General features: G+C 38.3%; 1 pseudogene; it reads right to left on the reverse strand.

Annotated features, from left to right (window-relative positions):
• Positions 1-4031: 4031 nt before the first annotated feature.
• Positions 4032-4568, reverse strand: LOC132370510 (protein tyrosine phosphatase type IVA 1-like; annotated as a pseudogene).
• Positions 4569-5098: the final 530 nt, after the last annotated feature.

The following is a 5098-nucleotide window of genomic DNA, read 5'->3' on the forward strand; positions in this document are numbered from 1 at the left end:
GAAATCGTATCAAGTATCTTTTCCGACCACAACGCTATGAGACTAGATATCAATTACAGGAAAAGATCTGTAAAAAATACAAACACATGGAGGCTACACAATACACTACTTAATAACGAAGTGATCACTGAAGAAATCAAAGGGGAAATCAAAAAATACCTAGAAACAAATGACAATGGAGATACGACGACCCAAAACCTATGGGACGCAGCAAAAGCAGTGCTAAGAGGGAAGTTTATAGCAATACAAGCGTACCTCAAGAAACAGGAAACATCTCGAATAAACAACCTAAACTTGCACCTAAAGCAATTAGAGAAAGAAGAACAAAAAAAACCCAAAGCCAGCAGAAGGAAAGAAATCATAAAGATTAGGTCAGAAATAAATGAAAAAGAAATGAAGGAAACAATAGCAAAAATCAATGAAACTAAAAGCTGGTTCTTTGAGAAGATAAACAAAATTGATAAACCATTAGCCAGACTCATCAAGAGAAAAAGGGAAAAGACTCAAATCAATAGAATTAGAAATGAAAAAGGAGAAGTAAGCACTGACACTGCAGAAATACAAAAGATCATGAGAGATTACTACAAGCAACTCTATGCCAATAAAATGGACAACCTGGAAGAAATGGACAGATTCTTAGAAATGCACAAACTGCCGAGACTGAACCAGGAAGAAATAGAAAATATGAACAGACCAATCACAAGCACTGAAATTGAAACTGTGATTAAAAACCTTCCAACAAACAAAAGCCCAGGACCAGATGGCTTCACAGGCAAATTCTATCAAGCATTTAGAGAAGAGCTAACACCTATCCTTCTCAAACTCTTCCAAAATATTGCAGAGGGAGGAACACTCCCAAACTCATTCTACGAGGCCACCATCACCCTGATACCAAAACCAGACAAAGATGTCACAAAGAAAGAAAACTACAGGCCAATATCACCGATGAACATAGATGCAAAAATCTTCAACAAAATACTCGCAAACAGAATCCAACAGCACATTTAAAGGATCATACACCATGATCAAGTGGGGTTTGTCCCAGGAATGCAAGGATTCTTCAACATACGCAAATCAATCAATGTGATACACCATATTAACAAATTGAAGGAGAAAAACCATATGATCATCTCAATAGATGCAGAGAAACCTTTCGACAAAATTCAACACCCGTTTATGATAAAAGCCCTCCAGAAAGTAGGCATAGAGGGAACTTTCCTCAACATAATAAAGGCCATATATGACAAACCCACAGCCAACATTGTCCTCAATGGTGAAAAACTGAAACCATTTCCACTAAGATCAGGAACAAGACAAGGTTGCCCACTCTCACCACTATTATTCAACATAGTTTTGGAAGTGTTAGCCACAGCAATCAGAGAAGACAAAGAAATAAAAGGAATCCAAATTGGAAAAGAAGAAGTAAACCTGTCACTATTTGCAGATGACATGATACTATACATAGAGAATCCTAAAGATGCTATCAGAAAGCTACTAGAGCTAATCAATGAATTTGGTAAAGTAGCAGGATACAAAATTAATGCACAGAAATCTCTTGCATTCCTATACACTAATGATGAAAAATCTGAAAGAGAAATTAAGGAAACACTCCCATTTACCATTGCAACAAAAAGAATAAAATACCTAGGAATAAACCTACCTACGGAGACAAAAGACTTGTATGCAGAAAACTATAAGACACTGATGAAAGAAATTAAAGATGATACCAACAGATGGAGTGATATACCATGTTCTTGGATTGGAAGAATCAACATTGTGAAAATGACTCTACTACCCAAAGCAATCTACAGATTCAATGCAATCCCTATCAAACTACCACTGGCATTTTTCACAGAAGTAGAACAAAAAATTTCACAATTTGTATGGAAACACAAAAGACCCCGAATAGCCAAAGCAATCTTGAGAACGAAAAATGGAGCTGGGGGAATCAGGCTCCCTGACTTCAGACTACACTACAAAGCTTCAGTAATCAAGACAGTTTGGTACTGGCACAAAAACAGAAATATAGATCAATGGAACAGGATAGAAAGCCCAGAGATAAACCCACACACATATGGTCACCTTATCTTTGATAAAGGAGGCAAGCATATACAGTGGAGAAAAGACAGCCTCTTCAATAAGTGGTGCTGGGAAAATTGGACAGGTACATGTAAAAGTATGAAATTAGAACACTCCCTGACACCATGCACAAAAATAAACTCAAAATGGATTAAAGACCTAAGTGTAAGGCCAGACACTATCAAACTCTTAGAGGAAAACATAGGCAGAACACTCTATGACATACATCACAGCAAGATTCTTTTTGACCCAGCTCCCAGAGAAATGGAAATAAGAACACAAATAAACAAATGGGACCTAATGAAACTTAAAAGCTTTTGCACAGCAAAGGAAACCATAAACAAGACCAAAAGACAACCATCAGAATGGGAGAAAATATTTGCAAATGAAGCAACTGACAAAGGATTAATCTCCAAGATTTACAAGCAGCTCATGCAGCTCAATAACAAAAAAACAAACAACCCAATCCAAAAATGGGCTGAAGACCTAAATAGACATTTCTCCAAAGAAGATATACAGATGGCCTACAGACACATGAAAGAATGCTCAACATCATTAATCATTAGAGAAATGCAAATCAAAACTACAATGAGATATCATCTCACACCGGTCAGAATGGCCATCATCAAAAAATCTAGAAACAATAAATGCTGGAGAGGGTGTGGAGGAAAGGGAACTCTCTTGCACTGTTGGTGGGAATGTAAATTGATACAGCCACTATGGAGAACAGTATGGAGGTTCCTTAAAAAACTACAAATAGAACTACCATACGACCCAGCAATCCCACTACTGAGCATATACCCTGAGAAAACCATAGGTCAAAAAGAGTCATGTACCAAAATGTTCATTGCAGCTCTATTTACAATAGCCAGGACATGGAAGCAACCTAAATGTCCATCGACAGATGAATGGATAAAGAAGATGTGGCACATATATACAATGGAATATTACTCAGCCATAAAAAGAAATGAAATGGAGGTATTTGTAATGAGGTGGATGGAGTTAGAGTCTGTCATACAGAGTGAAGTAAGTCAGAAAGAGAAAAACAAATACAGTATGCTAACACATATATACGGAATCTAAGGAAAAAAAAAAAAAAAAGGCCATGAAGAACCTAGTGGCAAGACGGGAATAAAGACACAGACCTACTAGAGAATGGACTTGAGGATATGGGGAGGGGGTGGGGTGAGATGTGACAGGGTAAGAGAGTGTCATGGACATATATACACTACCAAATGTAAAATAGATAGCTAGTGGGAAGCAGCCGCATAGCACAGGGAGATCAGCTCAGTGCTTTGTGACCACCTAGAGGGGTGGGATGGGGAGGGTGGGAGGGAGGGAGATGCAAGAGGGAAGAGAAATGGGAACATATTGTATATGTATAACTGATTCACTTTGTTATAAAGCAGAAGCTAACACACCATTGTAAGGCAATTATACTTCAATAAAGATGTTTAAAAAAAACTGAGTAAGGTAGGTAAGAAGAAGACTTAAAATAAATATATTACAATAATCATAAAAAAAAAAAAATTCAACAAAATCACTTGTTACACAAACCTGATGTATACTGGTACATGTGTGGGGTGGTAAACATAAAGGAGCAAATAACCATATAGGTCTTACTTGCAATGTTTGAGATGACTGGAGGAATAAACCACATATGGTTTACAGTGCTGTTCCTAATTCCTAGGATTTTAATTCTGTATGATACTAAAAATATACAAGTACTGTGCTGAGTATTTTGGCACCTAATCTCTCAATTTCTTATATATTGTTTCTGGCATGGGGATAGTAGTAAGCCAAACAGAGAGGCTGCAATTCTGTCAAGCTTGTGGCTTTTCAGTATTCCTATGGAAGCTTCGTTAGACTTGTCATTCATTAAGCCTATTATGTTGGCTAATATGTACGATAAATTAAGTCCTGCCTCAAGTTTGACTTCCAAGGCAACAGCATGAGGCAGCCAAGTTTTATTGAATGCAACAGTTGTTTCTATGACCACTAGAGTCTTTGAAGTGCAGCCGCATTTTAGAACGGTATTTCTCCAAATACAAAAGTTGCTTACTGTTAAAAGCTCCACGCCGCTTTTGTCTTATAAACTGTACTGCATCTTCATTTTTCATTCCACCTTCAATTAGTGCCAGGGCAACAAGCACTGGAGTTCTCCCAAGACCTGCAACACAGTGAACAGCAATGCAACAACCAGGTTCTTCATGAAATTTAATGTTTAAAAGACTTAACCAGTCATCAACAATCTGGTTAGAGGGTGATGAACCATCATCAAAGGGCCAATCCAGAACCTGGATACCTTCTTTCTCCACAAGAGCAGTGTCATAAGTTGCTTCACATACTCTTTCTGTTGTGGTAACTCCGTATTTCTTAAGGTCCTCTATAAATTTGTTTAAGGTTGCACTGGTTGGATTGTGTGTAATAAGAAATCTCATGTTCCTGTATGTGACCTACACAGGGGCTGGGCCGTTCAGTGGAGCCATGTTAATTTAGTTTTAAAACAAAACAAAACAAAACAAAAACTCGATACGGCTACGAAAAAAAAAATTAAATTTTTGAATGCAGAAATGATGTAAAGAAACTGAAATCTACTCCAATATGCCCCACTCGAAATTCTCAATGCTCTGGATATGCAATTGGGAGTAACAGGAAATGAAATGAACCTCCTAACAAGAAGCCATCCTTCAGTTCAGTAATACTGAGTCAATGGAAAGAAAGAGCACAGAGGTTTACCCCATCCAGGTCGTAATTCTTGTAAAATGCTCTGATGATATCAATCCCACACTTCTGTGTCCAGGATGACCGCGCCTATGGGGGCTTCCTGGTGGAGTAGCAATGAATTTCTACAGTTCACTTGTCCTCATAGAGGTCGTGCTGTGCCTGGCAGTACTCTCCGGGGCCCTTCAGATACTCCATAAATGCGTGACCAAGAACACCACAGGAAGGAGTTAGCTTACTCATTAAAGACTGTGGCCTAATCATACAGCCGGTTCCGTGGCACAGGCGGCGGTGG

This window comes from Balaenoptera ricei, chromosome 8 (genome assembly GCF_028023285.1).
Source record: "Balaenoptera ricei isolate mBalRic1 chromosome 8, mBalRic1.hap2, whole genome shotgun sequence".
NCBI classification, from domain to species: Eukaryota; Metazoa; Chordata; class Mammalia; order Artiodactyla; family Balaenopteridae; genus Balaenoptera; species Balaenoptera ricei.